Source organism: Bradysia coprophila, unplaced genomic scaffold (genome assembly GCF_014529535.1).
Source record: "Bradysia coprophila strain Holo2 unplaced genomic scaffold, BU_Bcop_v1 contig_333, whole genome shotgun sequence".
Lineage (NCBI taxonomy): Eukaryota > Metazoa > Arthropoda > Insecta > Diptera > Sciaridae > Bradysia > Bradysia coprophila.
This window is the reverse complement of record NW_023503592.1, coordinates 1,146,974-1,169,852: the sequence shown is the minus strand read 5'-3', so window position 1 is coordinate 1,169,852 and position 22,879 is coordinate 1,146,974.

Genomic DNA, 22,879 nt, shown 5'->3' with positions numbered 1-22,879 from the left:
TCGCACGGGTCACTCCTTATGTTTTTCCTTTGATTTTCTGTTTTTTTCTCTCTTCTGTGCTCTGATACTTGCTTATTTTTCATCAGCAGAGGGGTGAATGAAAAATGGAAAACTTGGGAATAGAAATATATTTTTATTTGTTGGCAAAATTCTGTTTAAAAAAATAATAATTTTATGAATTTGAATTATTAGGTCTAAGAGATGATTTAACAAAAAAAAATATTTTCTTTAGCAAGGAATTGAATGTGCTGTATATGGATTGGATATGTACGCAACAATATAAGAGGCTTTGTTAAACACACTGAAGTAATGGAAATAGAAAATGTGCTCCCTTACTCCTCCGAGTCTGACAGACTTGTTGTTTTATTTTCATAATCATAAGCATAAATTCCTGAAAAATACTGGAACTCCTGGCAACCCGCAAAAGGTTTGGCTGCTGCATATATCATTATTGTAGTAAGCAATGGGGCTTTTCACCACTGTTTCGATTTCAGAGATAGATGAAAGAATGCATTTTTAATGTTCAGACTTTTTAAAATGTCATGCCATCAGAACAATAACAATACAGTGGCAATGCGGAAAGTAGTCTCAAGAGGTAATTTATACCTCTTCGTATGAGAAAGACTAGTGAATTCTAAACGAAACAAAACTAGGCTTGCACACACTTCATACGCTCACATCAGACATGTGAATTGTCTGGCTCTAATACGAAAACACCGGAGTGGTTCTAGCATAGCGTTATACTCGAGAGGTGTCATAGTGGCGCTCGATCAAAGGAAACCACAAAAATATGTGAGAAACTCTTCAGCGGCTAAGCGTTTGATATACCACTTTACAGTGGACTTCAAACTCAAATCATCTTAGTCTGAGAAAGTGTATGGAATGTTCCAGTTCGTTATAACCAGAGACTATTTTTATGAAAACATTTCCCAATATTTTCTCATATTTTCCTTGATTTGGAAAAAAATGTTGGAAAATGTTTTCCAAAAATGAATCGAGTCTTTGTTCGGAACTGTTCGGAAACTGTCAACTGTTCGAACTGAAACATTCTATCGGTCGGGTTCACATGTGTTTGAATTTTTCGGTGTAGACATGTGGAAAAACATTGACAAAACATTTTCCCATGGGAAAATTTAATTTAATTACAAATCATACATCAACACACCCGTCAAACAATTTAGCTTAAAGTGTTTACAAATAAAAGCATCAATGCAAATACGCACGAGAAAGCAAAAAAAAATTGTAATAAAACAAATTGGAAAATCCACAAAACAAACAACCAACGAACTCATCCCATTTCACTTTCCCTTTAAAATAATTTTCCCAATGAAATTTTTTTTTGTCTGATGGTGAAAATGTTTTAATGAATGAAAAACTCGGGCGTTGAACGAATAATTACTGACTTTTACGCTACTATCATGCCGTATTATAGAGATGTGTATACATATCGCGGTGTATTATACACCCAACTTCAAAGTGCTCCCTTTACTCTGACTGGGTATACAGCATTTCTGTTTGCTATACATATGTATAGATGTGGTATACATGTATAACAACTTAATCAACGAACGATGATAATGGCGGCAGTGGAATGACTCTGTGAGGGTGTTTTTTTTGTGTTGGGTACACTGCTGGTGGTTGTGTGTGAGACAAAGTCAACTTGGTATTAAATTTTACATAAATTTTATACACACTACCACGGGGCTGCTATAATAATACAGAAATGAATGCCAAAATGAAAGAGTTCTGTGCCAGTGAAAGTGCCCTAGGTCAGGATATTAATTGCAAAGTCTCAGCTTTAAAATTTTCATTGAGATGAAACAAGAAAGAAAAAGAAAAAAAAACGTTCTCATGAAAATGAAAATGAAGAGAAAATTTGTGAAGTTTTTCTTTCTTAAAATTTTTAAATGTTAAATTAGGGCACGAAGTCTGCGATGGAAATAAATGATAATGAATTTATAAATAGTAGCCATGAGAACTGGGTCAAAGTCAAGAGATGTGGAAGGAGACGGAAATTTTGTATTTTGTGAAATTATGCAATCGGTTTTAATTGGGTTTTGTGTCTAGACGAGTTTGGTTTTTCTTGCGTTGATCCATAAACCCGTTGTGGAATTAGAGAATCATTGTTTTTGTTCGATTACACAGTAGTTAATCGTAGTACATACAGTTATTATGAACCTTCGGATATGATGTGTGAGCTAATTCGACATGAATATCGATAATCGACAAAAAGAAGACCACAACAAATACCACATGAAATACCACCAAACGATGAATTTCCCTTTTTTGTGAAGATAAGTTTTCCATTGTAATTCCAATCGCTCAAGATAAATGCAAATCCGAAAAAAACGCACGGAACGTTAGAGATGAGTGGGCGTATCAAAATTTTGAGCCCATAGCACCCGATGCCCAATATTTTTTTTGAAAAAACGCCCACTCCATGCCCAATGCCCAAGAATAAAATGTCCAAGCCCATTGAGCACTACTACGGTGGGTCAATTTCGAAATTCCACTGATCCCCTTCAAAAAATCTATTCACAGTACATCACAGAATGTACTTATCGATACGCTGATGGAAAATCATAGGGAGCACGGGAGTATTGCTACCGGAAAATTTTTCACATTCGGTACAAAAATTTGTATTTTATTCAAAATCGGGAAGTTTTTGCCTATTTTGCTACCGGGAAGAAAATCGGTTCTTCCATCAGCGTATCAATAATTGTTATGAAAAAAGTATGGTCCTGACCCAGCGCGATCGATGAATATAAAATGCAACACTCATGTATTTTTCGAACAAAAAAAACCTTGGCCCAGCCCACAAACTTTAATATAAAGAATCGAAGTGTTTAATTGTTAAGTTTTTGTTTCATAATTTCAATAGTTCAACTGTCAACACCATTTAAAAGCCTCCTATATATAGGTAGGTTTTTCTGTACACCGTCCTTACATCTTCTAGCTATTTGGAAAATCTGCTTTATTAGCGTCACAAAAAATGATTTACTACTTCCAATGGGCGCCCACGTTTCATCAAGATGCCTATGCCCGCCCCTATGCCCACAATATTTGATGTCCATATTGCCCATACCCATGGCCCATGGGCGGCCCACTAATCTGCAACCCAAGTTTTGGGTACAGTGTAGGACTTACTGTAGCTGTACTACGCAGAGCAACAGTGGTTTGACATAAAATTCTTTTGTTAAGGATTGTTCCAATTGTTTTATAATGTCAAACTAGCGAAAGCTACGTAAGTTTGGTCTATTGATTCATTTCAATCATCAGCTTTCGCAATTTTGACATTTCAAAACAATGGTGAAGGCCTGAAATAAACAAAAGCATTTTATGTCAAAACCGTGTTGCTATGTGTATCTACAGTTACGAATATTCGCTGTGTTGATATACTTTTCCACTACATTTCATTAATTCTATAGAAATCGTTAGCGCTACACAAAACGATATGTGGCGCTACACTTAAATTCGCTTTCGAAACTTGGGTCCGTGCGTTTTTCGTGATCCAGTGTCCATCTATCAGTATGGTTATTTACCAAATGAATGTGAATCTTTGAGTCTCCAGTCGAGAGACCTTCCGGAAATCGTCATTTTTAAACTTGGTCAAGTCTCCACCAGCTTCCCTCACATCCATGAGATCAATTTTTTTACCATTGCTATTAGAACTACAACCCCAATAAGTCATCCATCACTCACTCCGTAGCCTCATCTCAGTGCGAACGGTGCAGTTAAAAATATGTGTTTTTTAGAAGAATCTTGTTCTGGGCTCCAAGCTGATTAATAATATCTAAAAAAAATTCTTACTCAGCAACAGTACAGTTTGTAAACCAAAGGCTATGCAGCTGGTCGACAAAGACCACACCTTTGTATCGAAAACAATTCAAAGGCAAGCTACATACAGTGCATACACACGGGGGTGGGGGTGCCCAAAAAAATCGAAAAAACAGCTGAGGTCCTTTTTGAATGTCCCCAAAGTTCGCATGCAAATTCACTTATAGCAAGACTTAGACTTGTTACAAGAGCTATCACATGTTACATACGATTAATCAAAATTGGAAACTTCACAGAGTTAATTTAAGTAGTGGTGCGTATGAGTACAGTTTTGAAACCGTAACCATAGCCAAACCATGTGTAATAGCGATATCGCAAGACCCATCTTACGGAAGCACATTTTACTATAAAAGAATTACCATCGTCACATGAGTCTGTGTTATTTATGAATATAAAAAAAGTTTCCATATGTATATTATACATTGTATAAGCCTTGCATGATAGACCTGGGTTTCTGAAATGAATAAAAATGTTTGCTATTTCTCATAAACAAATTATTAAACGTGAAAAGAAAAATATTTCACCGAAAAAATTAATATGAAAATTCTTCTGCCGTGAAAATGATTCTTTTCTTCTTTTCTGCTGTATTTTCTCTCGCCCATTCCTTCACATATAATACACAACATAGCCCTATTGTAACTCGAAGTGTGGTGGGTTTTTGCCTTTGCTTCTTTATTTCTAAAAGCTCATACTTCTCTGACAAAATAATAATAATATTTTTATATGACATAATAAAAGAAAATATTATTCCGTTTTTCTTCGGTAAATTTTTTGTTGTTGTTGAAAAATCGAGTATTGTCTACATAAAATATAATACCCTGCGAAACGGGGAGAGATAATAACAGCAAGTATACCATATAATATTTTCCATATCAGAACAATGTACAATAATAGTACACAACCATTGTGAAAAACGTGTCTTAGGGTGTGGTGCAAACGGAGAGATGAGCGGGTGGATCCAATTTTTTTTTCAGCCGCTGATTGTCGATTGCCTCAAAAAATGACTAAATGGACACCGAAATTTGTTTTGTTTTTGTCCTGGTCCTGTACTAGTGTTAAACAGATCCTGAAAATCATCCTATTACAAGAACATTATTAAATATTCGGCAAGTCTTTCGAGTCTAGAGAAAAAATAGCGTAAACCTGCCGAATATGAGACCCTGCTCTAATTCAAGCCTTGTATTTGCATCTACTCCAAAATGTCGCATATGCTTTTTTTCACATACTACCTGAATAATTCCAAAAACTAAATTATGGAAAAAGCATTAAATATCATTCTACATCCAAACGATTTGCGCTCAATCAAAAACCTATAATAACCAGCACTCCGACCTAAATTTATCATTTTCATCAAAATTGTCAGGGAAACAAAGAATTTTCAAAATCGGTTGACATTTTTTCAAGTTATCGTGTACACGGACAGTCAGACAGATAGTTTTTTTGCGGATTCGTCACCTACAACCATATGCAAACGTTTTGGCCTTACTGTCGTCGAATTCCACGTGTCACAAACGGCATTGCGGTTCTGTAAGCTGAGACCGCAGTCCGGGCTTAAACATAAAAAAAAATACATATGCCGAGGCCGACTTATCTCAATAAATTAAGTCTGCATATGTTCGTTGATAGGAGAACTGTTGACGCTAACCCAACCATGGTGACGTTTATGACTACACAAATTTCATTACTTTTCGGAAAATAGCGTATAGACTCAAAACATAGATGATTTCCATATATAACATTGGGTACCACATTCTAACCGAATCTAAGATATTTTTTTCTCAGTAGCTCAAATGGTTTTTCTTTCGAATTTTTCCATTTTCAATTACTTCACTCTAATATATACAATTTTTCTTATCTCTATTTTTATTTCATTTTATTTTTCGTTTTCTTTTTTATATATAAATTTTCTCGTAAGTAATAAAATTGAAAATAAAAGGAAAGTATTGAATTTCCTTCGTTTTTTTTATTTGCTTTGTGTGCAATCTATCCGTACACGTAGCAAAAACGAAAGGCACATACTACCGAAATTGTACGTCTCTCTATATATTGTGATACTTATAGCAGCCCCATAATGTGCAAGATGGCCGTTTTGGTTGGGTTGTTGCTATAGAAGAAAATTGATGCATTCCCACCGACGGAGTTCTGTACATATATTTATATGAATACATAAAGTCGATATAAAATATCAGGGGTGTAACTTAGAACAATTTTTATTGTCGCTGCTTACAAAATTTTTGATTTTTGTACCAGAGCCCTGTTGAATGTCGTTCAAAAATATCGACTCGTTTTTTAATTTTCTGAAAATAGCTCGTAACGGTACCGGTACCGCGGTTCCATACAAAATTTCCGCGCTTAAATTAATCGAAAATGGAAAATCCGCGTCAGTACTTTTCCGCGGAATTAATCGAAAATTAATTGAAAATTAAAATTAGCCTTGATAAGCCTCAATTAATCAAGCTATTCGCTGTTATAAATTTTTATGGACAAAATCGGTTCAACTTTCGATTGATCGTCCGTATTACATGCGATATATATGCGAACAGATCGAGCTTTCAAGCTTTTTCGTTATTTTTGCCAACCAAATCAAAAAATGACGTTTATATGAATGTCACGTAGCAAATGGCCGGTTGTGGTCGAACAACATTTCTTAATAAAAAATTTTTAAATTTAAATCGAAATCGTCGACATGGTCAGTGTATGTTTCGAAGATGCCTCCGATCAACGCTGATGCGTTCATTATGTATTTGATCCACGGAGTAGTTGTAAAACCAATCGCAATCTAATCTAATTTCAGAAAATCATTGTCTATATAACGAAATAAACATAACGAATTTCAACGATTTTTTTCTTTCGTTTTACGTATCGGTTAAAACTGAAAGTGCAACGATTTTCTGTTATAGTAACTTTTAATTGTCTTTTCGGCAATTGCCTAAAATCAATGGTATTTTACGACAATTTTTATGGTAAAGTACACCCGTGGAATATACTCACATTTCTTTTCTACAATTTTTTTTTATTTTTATTTTCGGAGTTTATACCAGAGCAATCGAGCACACGTGACTTAACTCCCATTCTTCGGCGCTATATCGACTCAAAAGAATAATATACCATATATACCATATATACAAATACCACCCAAACCATGCGACCGAGGCAACGGAATAAAGAAAGAAGCAAAAAAAAAACATAAGAAAATATCGTCTCTTATTTTCATCCCTCGCTTACTGTGTCATGGCTCAACTCTTCGGCAAAAAAGATGTGTTGGGCTGGTGTATATTATGCACATATATGTGTACATAATATCGTATTGTGTGAGTTGGTTTTTTTTGTTCGGTGGAAAAATAACAAGGGAAAACTATATGTATGTATATACACATCAGTGGAGTGTATTGTTCGCTGTGTGTATGTGTATTTTATATATGTATACACAAAGAGGTTGTGCAGATGATATCCTTCAGAAAGGAAACGTATTGCAGGGTTAGCCAAAATATTCATTTTTAACAATGCAATTATCACAAGATTGTCTCGAAAATGAATAGTTAAATGCAGGATTAGCAAATTTTAAGAATAATGACGTTTCATTCAATTAGCTCCCACAGGCTCACGATGTTTTTGGTTTAAGCTAATCCATCGACATTACCCCATTTGGAATGAAGCTAAATCAATGGAATTTCAGTTTTCTTATAATTCGCTTATGTGACATGCCCCGTTTCTGCATTTAAGATTTTCTAAGCTTAAAGTCACTTCACCCGTTGGTCATCACCACCAAGGCTGTATACTTTGGGGAGGTCACGCAGATGCAGATGCCACACACCACGTTTCATACAAAAAATTCACCACGCCATACAAATTCAATTTTGGTGAATTTGTTTGTATGGGAAAGGTGTGTTCCCGCGTATCTAATAAAATGGCGATCTGCGTGACCTCCCCAAAGTATACAGCCTTGATCACCACCCGATTGCAACAGGCTATTACTGGTATTGTCAGATGAAAGTGAGAAACCAATGTCACAGTGAATTGTAACTATGTAATTCGAATAGGTACGGTTTTCAATTAGGCGGATTTTTTTTGATCCGAGCGGTATGTCCTTTATTTGTTTAAACTACCTATTTTTGATCACATGTCGGTCAGGTCTCCGTGTAAGAGATTCATTTTTTCGTCGGATGCAGTAGTTTTTTTTTAAAGAATTACGGCAAGAGTTAAACTCTTTGAAAGATTGAACTCACCAGGTTATGGACCCAGTATTCTTACGGAATGTTTCAATACACAGATTTAAAGAGTATTTTTGCTAAAATTAGAATGCTATTTGCTCTATCGTTATTTCAATGTTAGGAAAATGTATGAACTTCCACAATCTGAGGACCATTTTCGGTTAATTTTCCTTGAATTGCTTTGGGATAATCAATTTTCGCATTGGATACTGGTTACGTAAAGTCACGTGTGTGTTTTAGTGTGTTTTTCGACAAGTGTAGTTATATGACTCGCAACATCCAATGCACTCCATGCCTCTGCACCGAAAACCGACATTTTCATCAAGCACCAACTAGGATGTCGGCTTCGAGGATCGACAATGTTCCAGCGAAAACTCAACTTTTCAACAGTCCCTAATTAAGTGAAAATCAATTTCCTGTGGCGTGTGCAGGGCTGTTCTAGTTTGCGAAACCGAATAAAACGATTACAAATTTACGATGTAGCCAGACAAAGGTGATTTGTCCTAATAGGGATATGTACGCAATATTGTGACACTACTTAGGTAGTGTCACAATATTGCGTACATATCCCTATTAGGACAAATCACCTTTGTCTGGCTACATCGTAAATTTGTAATCGTTTTATTCGGTTTCGCAAACTAGAACAGCCCTGCACACGCCACAGGATCGCGAAAAACATCTTTTCACACACAAAAGACATACATACACTTTCTACATAAGCATACAGAGAGTATTTACAGCATGATATATTGTATATATAGGATGTGCACGCTACGTACATATATTGGACAGATCGAATATTTATTTTTCTTGTTGGAAAATTTATTGTGAATGTATTTTTAATGTCTTCCTATACGTCAACGGTATAGCGATACATATATACGTACATTTGTGCATGCATCATGCGAGGAGGGCACCTACAGTACGAAAAAAAACGGAACGTAGAAAAAACATAATGGTTTGAACGGGAAAATATTATATTTTTTTTAACTCTATAAACTCACTGGGTTTTCCATTCCCGGGTTTTTATACCAAATAAAAAAAAAATCATAGAAAATATATGAAATGGGTTTACTATAATATCGATTCCAGTTTATCTTCTCTGGCTGGCTGGTATTTTGATGGGAAAGATATTTTTTATTAAAAATATTTTTTTTATGATTTTTCGTTTGAATTTGATTAATGATATTTTCGAATGCAAAAAAGAAAGAATCCGGAGCGCCACCATCATAATATTCGGAAGAATGATGCTTTCATCCAGGAATATGAATGGGTACGGGGACGCGGAATTTTCTGGTAGTAAAACTAAATATTCACCAAAAAGAAAACTCACACCGACCAAGTCTATCGTTAGAATTTTTTGGTGAATTTAAGCTTTGTATCGTAGGAATTATTCAACGATACCTATGCTATGCTAATGCGGATACGTGTAAATGGTCGTCGAGTTCTTTACTCTATTACATCATCATTATCTCAACAAAAGCTATCGCGATTCAAGGTAAAGCAAAAAAACACACGGTACGCAAGTTTCGGGTGAGTTCAAATATAGCACGTCATTGTTGCACTTGTGATTTCACTTGAATTTTTCGCTGCGTGTTACAATACTGTTTAAACGTCCATACTTTAACACTCATTGCATTCCCTGGCATATTCCATGTAGAAATCGAACTGGGGCGTTACACTTAAATTCACCCGAAACTAGGGCTACGTATTTTTGTAATTCGCTGAAAGTTTGCGTACTACAGATGACGATCTTCGACCTTCGATTTTTTAATTAAATTTCTCACAGCTTTTTCTTTGTCATCTTTTCTGCGGATCTGTGTTTGTTTTGAGACGAAAAAGAACGGCGAAACACAATAATCTTCACGTTATATCGATTACCTCGTTCACCCGTCGGAATATTCTACAATTATTTTATACGCCACAATTGCCACGATGAGAACGCATGAATCTGGAAAATTATTTAAAATGAAGCTCGACTCATTGATTTCAATTGTGACCGCCACGGTAATTAAGATTGGATTTGTGAGCAATTGAAGTTACAATCTATGGAAATTTGGATTTTGTCAACGCAATCCAAGCATGAGTGGTACTCTAAATAAGGTACTGAAACGGGACAGTGTATCAAACAAATTTCGGCACTGTAAAAAAACTGGAAACATTTTTTGTATAAAGTGGTACTCTATTTGGCAGCTGTCCCTCGAAGTACTTTTGCTTGAAGTGCGTTGGGTACGACGGTTTGGAATACCACCAAATAGCGGTCTGTATGGAACTTCATATGAAATATATTTGTGATCCATTGAAGGTGTGCATAACATTCATGAAATATATGTTGGAACACATCTTCAAAGATTAATTTTAATTCCTGAACTGTTAATTCGATGGACTTAACTGATCTACCTTATTTCTGCCTGATTCAGTATGCTTTGTGTGCCGTCGTGGTTACGTCTTTTTACTCGCTTTGTCAATGAAAATCGACCGACACAAAAAACCTATAGAGACCTCGGCCTGTATGCAAAACACTGGCTCATGCAATTTACGACACATTCGGTTTTACCGATTGACAGAAAAAGTTTATTTATTGATGAAGTTCACTCAAGTACACGAGAAGTAACTGATTTAAATGTCCTCTAAGCCACCAATTAGATAATATAACACTACGTTTGAAAATTTAAAAAAATTTAAAAAAATTTAAAATTTAAAAAAACCTTGGTACGAACCGAACAATTCGTATGATCTGGAATTTCCAATTGAATCACAGAAATCGGTTAAATTTGCATTTGTCGATTTATTTGACTGGGTTTGCGTTGGGTAATCCGAATTCCAGATCATAAGAATTGTTCGGTTCGTTCCAAGGATTTTTTTACAATAAGAATCAAATTTTAATTAAATTAATTGGACGCAAATGCGACTTTAATTCGCCACCCACCGGTTCAAAAAATATTTCGGTACATGTTGTGGTATTGTCGGTAATGAGCTGAAAGGTATTGCACCGGTATTGCACACAGTTTGTATTTGGAATTTCAACCAAACAAAAAAACTATAACTAAATATATAAATATATAAATATATAAATTAAAAACCAAATCGATGTTTTTGAACGACATTCAACAAAAATCAAAAAATGTTCTACAGCGACAATAAAAATTGTTCTAAGTTGCACCCCCTGTGGCTATTGGCCGACGGGTCATTATTGTTGGAATTTATTGTTAGTGTTGGGATATTATCGTTTATGTCGAAAATGCTGGCGACCTCATCAAAATGGCAAAATAAAGTGGCGAAAATTTGATTTGAAGAAATAGCGTTCCAGTAGACTAGACACTGTCATAATGTGTGAGGGCTAGCTTTATGTTGGAATTGGTGTATTTCATAAGAGATGTCAAACTTGCATTTCGCTACCAATTTCACTTTATTTATTCTGAATTTTAATTTCGGCTGGACACCACCTATCGAAAAATTATTAGATTATTAATTGGATAATGTAAATTAATTTATTTTGCAGAAAATATTAATTTAATTCAAGTTAAATTAAGAAAGCCTTATTGAAATTGCGAATATTGGCGAAGGAAAATCATCGCATCGAGATAATTAATTTAATTTAAACGCTACGCCATAGGTGCTGATATGTAAAATCAACTTGATAAAAACAAAATTCTCTCAAAATGATCGGTGTGAACCATTTCGAATTTAGAGTGATATTGCCGTTACCAAGTTACATTTTGACGATTGGTATATAGAATTCGCCATATGCCATTTCAGTATAGAAAATTTAGCAACTTAGCAAATGCATGTTTGACATTTTACAACAAAAAGCCGAAGACAAATTTTTCGTTAACCAAACCGTTTATTGCAGGTACAAACTGGCAGCAAATGGCAATGGATCGTACGAAATGGAAAGAAGTTGGAGAGGCCTACATCCAGCAGTGGATAGAAACAGGCTGAAAAAGAAGAAGAAGAAACCGTTTTTCATGATTTTACGTTAATGGTCAATAACGTTGCAATTGCACTAACACATCATGACAGTGTCTCTTGCAACATTATTTCTTCAATGAAATTTTCGTTCCTATTTTATTTTGCCATTTTACGCACTGTATCTTAATGATGGGTATAAGGGCTGGGTAGTTTTGTGGTGAAAATGGTGTATTTATAAGAGATGAAAACAAAATGATCGAATCAAGTGGCATATTGATTATCAGCCGTTTATACAAAACACTATCCGGTCGATGGATTTTGTTATATAAATCACTCTATCCAAACTGGTTGGCCGCGAACATATTTCAATTTTCATTCCAAAATAACCAAAAAGATCCGAGATACGAACATCACTTGTTACTTTATCATCTTATAATACATTCGGAGAATCATTACATCAAAATGCACATTGCAAAAAGAGACTTCAATTAAAAAATCTTTGCCCACCAGCAAAATTTCATCGTTTTTGTATAAAACGAAACACACAGTATGTACTGCATATTATTAAAAAAATCACTTCCGTCTCTCTGCGGTAAACCTATCATTAAGCCAGCAAACATCTTGAAAATATTTATTTTATTTCATAAAACCTTGTAACACTTTCACTGTTCAGAATTATACTGGATCTGTGCCCCGTGCACATTAAATTATTAACCCTTTTTCTACACACTCTCTTATTCAACTTGGCCATACATGGGCTAAAATCAAAACGAATTTTGTTCGAGATAAAAAAAAATCTCGCATTCACATAGGCTGGGAAAACACGGTGTATGGTATGTTATAAATCCTAACCCTGGTTTGAATTTATAAATACGAAAACAAATTTGCATATTCAAAATCGTACAGAATGAATGAAAAAAAAACCTGAACCCGAAAAATGAGTTAGGACTTTTGTTGTTTGTTTTTTCCAACTCTATCGAGCTAGGAAAAAAAAAATTTAAACATTTTTTATTAGAAACCATATCCAAACGGATTCATTCATTCAATTTACGTTCTCGGTTATATCGGAACTGAATTATAAAGGTGCTGTTGATGTTGTTGTTGTTGTTTCTATCCTCTCTTTTTTTTCGTAAATTAATTTTTATTTATTTCATTTTTGAATCCTTTTATAGGTGAAACGAATTATAAAAAATATGAATTGTCATACTAGATAGCGGACGTATAGGAGAGACAGCGAAAGAACAGTGACAATAATTTCGGGTAAACATGTTATGTAAAACGGATGTATGCAAAGTAGGATGCGTAATAATAATTGTTATTTTGAGAAAAGATTTTTTTTTTGTGAAATGCAACCGAGAAACCGTTAAATTGGAACGGGAAACTGAAAGTGAAAAAAAGCAAACGGAAAATTGTCTGACAGGCTATAGATAAAAAAATTCTCTGTCACATACATCGATAAACTGCTGAGTATAAAGTGGTAAAAGAGCTAAAAAATAAAATTATTCAACTGGTCTCAATGTGTGTTATGTAAAATTTGTATGTAAAAAAGTCCAGTTAAATAATTTAATTAAATGAGCTCGATGGGTCACACTCTTTTTGACATTCTATTATAGTGTTAAACCTGCTGGCTTCGAGGCCAGTTAAATTGAATTGACCTTCGCTCTCCGTTAACCCTCTACATTTTCTAAATGGCCAGGTTGTTAGTTAGTTAATTCATTTATTGACGTTATACGCATAAGGCCTTGAGGCCTTTTAAATTACATATAAACCCGAGCAAAGCAACGCGAGAACATTAAAAATTTATAAACGGTATAAAAAAAAAATGATAAAAAAAAAGAAAAAAAAAAGAAACTAAGAATTTAGGATCACGGATCCATTTGGCAGGCAGTTGTGCTACGTCAAAAAGATAAAATCAAGTAAAAGTTAAAGTTAAGCAAAATAACTACAAATGGTCCAGGCCCAGGCCCGTAGCCAGCCGTCGGGCTCTTGGGGGGGCACGGGGGGGGCAAAAGCCGTACAAAATATTTTGTATGAGAAAATTTAAAAAAATGCCAAATTTTGAAAATCCCAGGTGGAGGGCAATGCTTCCTTCAGCTACGGGCCTGAAATGGTCGTCACATGGAAACCGCATACGGGATATTCATAAAGGACGTCCGCGTTTTTTCGAGATTTTTTGAAACCTCCTCCTCGCCCTCTGTCCGCATTTTTCCAATATCAATTAATAAACCAATCTTGCCAATATTTTGGGTCTCAACTCTATATACCTAACAAAGACATTCATGTCAGCCGCATCAGCTTTCCACAAAATATGGTCAGATCAAATCCGGACAACTTCAGAGTGTTTGGAGACGCAGGGAATTCAATAGTAACAGACACGGCTTATAAACAAATGGATTGATAATATTGAGCCGGACACAATTTATCGGGGAGCTGGTGCGTTTGACTCCAAAGCTTTTTCTTCGTCTACGTCTGCGTGATTGAGTTAATTTCGGTTGACCTGACTTTGACGAGGAGCCGTACCGCCGGTGCCCTCACTAGGTGAGGAACAGAGGAACCGAAATCGTATACCTACTGTGTGGTAACCATAGTACGACATGTATGTTGTATGCCTCGTTTGAAACATAGATATACATACTGTCGTCAAACATGAGTAAATATCATCCGCAATCTCCAATTGCACAATCAGTTGCTTATAACAGCAGCACCGAATATTAAACGCAATAGTCTCTCGTATGACCTTATCTATCTACCCTAATATTGTTTCGTCGTTGAACTAACATTTTGTTTAGTAATCAAAGAAAAATTGTAGCCGTTTTTCGGAGTCCGATGTGTTTATGCATTGTGTAGCAGCTGGCCTGGCTACATCACAAAAAAAAACCCTTGTCATCATGACACAATGAAATTTAATGCCAATCTTCAGAGTCTGTGTCAATTCGTGTTGCGCTAACGATTTCTATAGTGGATAGCATTACAAACGTAGTAGCACTTTAGTATTAGCGCCAATTTTCTATGAAAAAGCAAATATCACGAGTTGTCATCTCATTTTTTCATATATTTTTGGTTACGTGATTACGTGTGTAACCCGCGTATCTGCATCTGCGTGACCTCCCCAAAGTATACAGCCTTGATTATAGCCAGCTTACACTTAAAGTGACAATTTCGACACTGCGGAAATTCGAACTGAAATCGTAGGTGCTGTAGTGTTGTGAACTTGAACTTGTGAACACGTGTTGTGGTAACAGATAACAGATGAAGCACTGGGTGAAAATCGTTAGCTTCCAAAAAACGAGACAGTGACAGAACAAAGGTTTTATGTGAGGGGCTTATGCCGATCACTGGGTCGTTATCTCAAAAATACCCTCAACTTTTCTGTAGTTTTCATGCAAAATTTTAGCACAATTTTAGTTCAGTTCAGTGAAAAAATGGCCATCGGCGTAACCTCTTCATATGCAACCTTGGCTAGAACATGTTTCGAGAATTAGGTACTGTAACAACAGATAAACGTTTCAAACTTAATAAAATTACCTTCATGTTCATCACATTGAAATGTGGTATGTATGTAGACGCGTCCTTCTGTTATACAATGTTTTTATGACACATCAGTTCATTGCATCGCTTTACATTGTATTTAAATAAAAGAAACAAACAAAAAAAACTGATCCACATGGTCTCTACGTAAATGATACCCTACGAAAGATTGTACGGTAAATAATATGATTTTAATGATTCGTAACTTGAACGTTAGGTTCATTTTTTTTGTGTTAATCAAATAGCTGTTGGAGTATACACAACACACCCATCTGGTGGTTAAATACATCGGAGAGATTTTTTTATTACTATTTCTGCTCATCTTCTTTCCATTTCATAATTTATAGGTTTTTAAAATAATAATAAAAGAGCTGCGGTCAGGCTACTGTCATCATTTCACGTAATAAAATCGATAATTTTTTTCCTTTTTTACGAAATTAATTTTAATGCTGCGGTTCACATTTTTTTTAACAACAACAATCATTTTGTCGTTAAAGGTAATCATAATGTTATCCCATGAACATGATTTAAGTTTAAGTAAACATCGAAGGTCGTCTGGTTTTTGAATCTTTTTTTTGTCGTCTCGTAATTTCAGACTCAGATGAGGAGGAAATTAAGCGTGTGACATGTTTAGCTCTTTTTGAAAATGAGAATGAACTAAATGTATGGGATTAAATGGAATCGGTTCATCGGAGTGTCACACTTCAATTCAGCGTAAGACATACGGCACCTCTCGCCTCTTATTTGATTATTGATAGACCACTGTGTTCCACACATTAATGTCTTGTAACTCTTATACATACGACATTATTATCTGTTGGAATTGTAATTGTTATTTGTACTGGTCACATATGGACGTTTGATTTAGGCTTGCTCGGTACATAAGGCCCAGTATAAGAGTTTACATAGCGTTGTACTAATCTGAGCCGGTCAATAACCAAATCACATTGCATAACGTATACCCCTACGATTCGCAGTAAAGCCTCTGCGATCAAACAATATTCTAGGAGTTAAAATTGTTAAGGTTGTGTCGACAAATTCTTGTCATTGCTTTCTACTTTCTACAGAAATTCTAATTGTAGTCTGTACTCTTGGTTTGATTTGTCGGTTTTGATAGAGTAGAAGAAGTCATTTCAAAGAAAAAATGAACAGTGAGAAATAGAATATCAGTTCTGGATAACGTCTGCCATTTCGTTGGGTGCTGGGCACCCAACAAATTCTGCTCACAATCGCAAAACTCCACTAGAGAAACTAAAAAGCCTCGCTAATCCTTCACATTTCAAAATCCCGAATTTCAAGAACTGCGAAGAGTTGTGCAACTTCGTAAGCCATCATACCACCTTAATAATTCCAGAAGCCGAAAAGTAAAATTATGAAAATCCAATAATAATAATACAACAATGCCGGTAAGCCACGAGAACTTCACTTCAATTAAATCGATTCAATCAGCTTTGTTTTGTTACACAAAGCACACAAAACATCCTGCAACAACACCATACGTCAAATTTTTCTTTTATGGCAACCCTTAACGTGTCATTCATAAATGTAAGCTCATTTAGAAATTGGTTTAAATCTGTCTGCGGTTCAGTTTTGAACTCTCACACTGGCAAATCAATTCAGTAGTGGAAATCAGACGAAAGTTAACCACTACGCCTAAATCCAACATCTCTGCCCTGGCGTAATTTGGATATTCTTTTATCCAGTGGAAATAACAAAAGAATTTCCAGTAATTCTTTTGTTGTTTCAATGAAAGGACATTGTTTTTCTTTCGAATTACGGCAGATCAGATGTCTACAGTTTTAATTGCCCACATTGTTTCACATTGGGACTATTTTTGAGAATTCTTTTGTGAAACCTCTTGTCAACAAACGAAACGCAGATTAGAGTCGCTGCAGAATTGGATCTGTTGATTCTCGTCCTATCTGTAGGAATATGACCATTTCAGTTCTCCATCTTCAATACTTGCAAATAACATCCGGAAATAAACAATGAACTCAATCAAAACGCTAGGATTTCAAAAATTAACTCTAGCAAAAATCTACATCCACCGTTCAAGTACCCAGGCCATTCCCATATGGTTATTGTATCTATGACATGTTTGTTGCACAATTATACAATTGAATCCATTTTCTCATAGCAAAATATTGGGTAATTTATTCATGTTCAAATATTCCCATTGCATAATTCTTCGTGTATTCGGGCAACATGAGCATTAAAATGCTATGCTACAGCAACAACAACGGCAAAAAAGGTTTCGCTCGGTGAATATTTTTCTGCTTTTAATTATATGCAAAAACTCGCACCTTTATGAATGGGAATGTTTATACATCATTTCGAATATAGAAGTGATTGTGATTTTAATTTTATTATTGCATGCATGGGATGGTGTGACATATTTTATCTGTGGGGTCGCGGATTGGTGTGTTGTCAGTGGTGTAGTTTGTAATTAAAATACGTTTTTGGTCTGTCGATAAGGTAGTTTTGCCTTGGCTTGCAATCAACTGAAATTCGTTACAACTAAAAATTCACTAGTACGTCACAAAACAGTACGATTTTATTAATCGTATGGCTTTATTTACATTTATCGTCTACTTTACAAGTAAAAAAAATCCAATAAAAATTTCTGTCGCTATTGACATTAACGTTCGAATATTTTAACCACTCTACAGCCTCTGGTGTAAGGCAATGCGGTGCCTCTAACCCATGTTCAAACCGTCGCAGTGGGCAATAATTTAAAAGATGATTCATTGACAGTACGATTAATGGTATTTAAGCCGGGTCAACTTGATAATCTAGTGTTAGTTGACTCCAGGGTTCAGGGTCTATTTTAGGGGAAAAAATTTCTTGAAACTTCAAACTAGAGATGAGCGGGCCGACGTTTTTTCAATACCCGACCCGACCCGGCCCGATCCAATTTTTTGAACCCGAGCCCGACCCGACCCGAGACTTTTCTCTTCGCGGCCCGACCCAACCCGACCCGAAAAAATCATCGGCCCGACGTGACCCGACTTTTTTTTACTATAAGAAATTTAATGAAAAATCATTTTCTACGCATAAAAGCTTTGCAATAATCTTATACGCGAAGTAAAATAATAAAATAAGTTAGTGTTTCATGCTTTATAGGCTTTTATTGGCCTACTTTAAATTTGTATTTCTAAGTCGGGCCGGCCCGAATTTTTGTTTTCAAAGCCCGACCCGACCCGGCCCGAATGAATTTTCAAAACCCGGACCCGAACCCGATCGGGCCGGGTCGGGTCGGGTCGGGCCGATGTATTTCGGGCGGCCCGCTCATCTCTACTTCAAACATTTTTTTTTAAATTTTCTCAAAAAATATTTTTAGGAAAATTTGGAAAAATTTAGATACATTCGGGAAAATGTGACAAGATAAAGGAAATGTTTTCCCAAAGACGTAGATGATATTTGCATCCTATCTGGGTGAAAATAGTGTTTCACTGTCGCACCTTAGTGCAAATAGCCAAAAATTCACTATTTGCACCCAATTTTGGAAGTACCAAATTGTTAGGGCAGTTTGTGCGGTACCGATTCAGGGTGCTTCTGTCAAGACACCCAATTGTAAGGTTTTTATAAAGTAAAATGAACTGTTTCAAGTAATTTATGCTAAAATTTTGAACAAAGAGGGCAGCTTCTTGTCAAAAATGTGTTTTCGGTGTGAATCCAACTTGAGACCTGGCTGCCGATGACACCTAAACTTTCTTAGATTAGACCTAAGAGAGGAAATTTCGAACAGAGTTACGTAAAATATGTGGTCCCAACATGAAATACTAAATGTTTTTTGGTATGTGTGTTTGCCCTCTTAATTAAGAGAGCAAATTGAACGAGCAAAAGCGAAATAGGCGTCAACGCATACATGTATTGGTGTAAAATTATACCAAATGTGTATATTATTAGGGCTGCTCTGACTCCGGGGAGTGTGGGATATTGGGCTCAATGACGTGTTTTTCTGGTCCGGAAGGCTTAAATATTGGACCCATATCTTTTTTTAGAATTTTAAAAAATAGTTTAGGCATGGGGAGCGAGGCGTTCTCCTCTCTTCTAACCAACGCTTTCGTACATTTGTACAAACGCCTCGCTCCCCATGCCTAAAATATTTTTTAAAATTCTAAAAAAAGATATGGGTCCTATATTTAAGCCTTCCGGACCAGAAAAACACCTCATTGAGCCCAATATCCCACACTCCCCGGAGTCAGAGCAGGCCTATATATTATAGAAACTGATGTTGGGACCACATTTCGTCGTTCAAATTTCCTCTCTAGGTATAATTACTCCAAGGATTAGACTCACATGAAGTTTCTGGAACAGACCTTTGATCCGTGGATGCCTCTTAATTCCAGTCCAGGTTACAGTAGCCTAGTTCCACCCCACGTTGGAAAGTATTGGGAATTAATTGTGCCTGCGAGCACAATACAAAAAAACACCTACTTTCAGGTGAATTTAGTTTCGTTAGGTTGTTAGGTTGTCTAGTTTCGTAATTTCTCTGATCCGCTGAGGGTTTTTATTACTTTCGATGTTTACATACTTTGGGAAAAGGCTCTCGGCATTTTACACGCAACGGTACAAAATCTAAGATCTATCACTTTCGTCCCGAGACATATTAGCTTCATTCCATTAGCCCTTCTACAAAATGCCAACAACGTTAGGTGTCCACTTTCCACTTTTCTTGGTGGTGTTGTAAGCATATAATACTCAATTCCGTTATGCAACAGTTTTGTTAATCGGATAAGCGTTCACTTATAATATATACACGCACCTTTTCCAAAATGCATATAATTATATGGGTAATATGCGAGGTGACAAGTTCTTTAGCATTCACATGCAAAAAAGAATTTTGCACATTGTTCTCACCCTTTTTTCGTTGTTAAAGTGGAACAACAATCCAGGTATTTGCAGGTAACACGTTTATGGGACGTTTTGTTATTCAGTATATTGACAAAACACTCTCGATTCGACAAAATCCAAATAGGTAACAAAAATCCAAATCGGTAAGATAATAAACACTATAAATTGGAGAGGGGATCAATGCAGCGAATTTGGATGGTTTTGTTCAACCGCAACAACGCAATTTCCAACTTTTTTTTCGAGGTTCCCACAACAAATGCGTTTGAAGTTTCAGCTGAGAGAAGGGAATGGTCATTTCTGCGCCTGCATTGCGAGTTTAATTTTTCATATATGCGGCGTAATAAACCTTATTTTATCCACTCAAAAGACCATGCAAAAATGCCAGTTTGTTGACGCTTCATCTGATGACAGTTTGGTGGAGAAAAGTACTATATCGCCTCTAGTTAGGAAAAACTGAACTCTTACATTCGGGTTTGAACTGAACATCAAATCGCAAACTGTCACGAAAAATTTCGGGTTACCCGAAATTGACCTGATCTAACCTGAAAATTTCAGGTTCAGGTTAGATTTAAGTCAAACTCGGAAGTAAACGTTCATATTCATGTCGAAAATTTCAGGTAGATTTGAACTTCGTGGTCGATCCTAAAATCTTAGTTTAGGTTCGGGTTCCGGTCAGACACCAAATTTTTTTTCAGTACTTCACTCTTGGTAAATATTCAGTATATGTCATAACAGTGAAGTTAGTTTACAAAAAAGTGGTTCACATATCACGTCACGCTATTTTATCGAATTTTCGACACCCCTTCCCCTCTTGTCACGCTGTGTCACATTCGTGTTACCCCCCCCCATCTCCTAATAAATTTGAAGTTGCATATAAAATGTGTTATAATCGTTTTAAACTACAACAAATACTACCAAATTTTTCAACGGTTTACATGCGACCATCGCCGACGGGTCTATAATAATTTCCTGCGTTTAATTTCTGCAGAGATTAAACTCAATATATCTTCTTCTTCTTCTTCTTTTTCAGCCTGTTTCTATCCACTGCTGGATGTAGGCCTCTCCAACTTCTTTCCATTTCGTACGATCCATTGCCATTTGCTGCCAGTTTGTACCTGCAATATTCTTAATTCCGTTTGTCCATCTCTCTGGTGGTCTACCTATAGCTCGTCTTTTATATGGTCGCCAGTTCATGATCTTTTTGGTCCAACGTTCGTCTGTCCTTCTTGCAATATGTCCCGCCCAGCTCCATTTCAGAGATGCTATTCTTTCCATGACATCAACGACCCTGGTTTGTTGTCGAATCCATTGATTCGTCATTCTGTCTCTGAGTGTTATTCCAAGCATACTCCGTTCCATGGCTCTTTGTGTCACTCTCAATTTATCTTCGGATGCTTTCGTTAAAGTTAACGTTTCCGCTCCATAAGTGAGCACTGGAAGGACACAAGTGTCGAAAACTTTGCGTTTCAGACTATTATTCATTTTGCTTTTGAAAATTAGTCTGAGTTTTCCGAACGCTGCCCATGCAAGACCAATCCTACGTCTTATTTCGGCAGTCTGGTTGTCCAGACCTAACTTCAGTTTATGTCCTAGATATACATAGCTGTCGACTCGTTCAATGACAGTGTCACCAATTTTGATTTCTCTATCGTCCCTGATGTTGGTCATGACTTTTGTTTTCGATAAGTTCATCTTGAGGCCAACTTTGATTGCCTCTTCACTTAACTGTTGTAGCATAAGCTGAGCCTGACCTATATTCGCTGCTATCGGTACAATGTCATCAGCGAAGCGGAGATTGCTCAGGTACTCTCCATTTATCTTTATTCCCATTTTACTCCAGTTTAACTTCCTAAAAACACTCTGCAGAATCGCCGTGAATACTTTCGGTGAAATAGTGTCACCCTGCCTTACACCTCGGCCGATTCTGAATTTCTCCGTGCTCTTATGAAGTTTTATACATGAAGTAGCATTTTTGTACACATATCGAATTGTGTTGGAGTACCTTGAGTCTACTCTACATTCGTCTAATGCGTCCAATATCGACCATGTTTCCACTGAATCGAAAGCTTTTTCGAAGTCTATGAATAGCAAGACTATGTCTATGTTGTATTCACGACACTTCTCAATAAGCGTTCTCATCACCTGCAAATGGTCGTTTGTGCTGAAACCAGATCTGAAAGCAGCTTGTTCAACAGGTTGGTAGAAGTCGAACTTGTTAGTGTTCCTCTTCGTAATGATTTTCATAAACAACTTGTAGAGTGTTGACAATAGGCTTATGGGCCGGTAATTTTCCAGCTTTGTTATGTCTCCTTTTTTATGCAGCAATGTAATTACCGCATTTTCCCAGGCTTCTGGTACTTCTTCCCATTGGAGACATTTATTAAACAAAGCCGTGATTGCCTTTAATAAGGAGTCTCCACCCAGTTTAATGGCTTCCACTGGAACACCATCTTCTCCGGGAGACTTTTTGTTTTTCATCTCGGCTACTGCGGCCTTGACTTCATCAACAGTTATGTCGGGCATATCCTCCGATC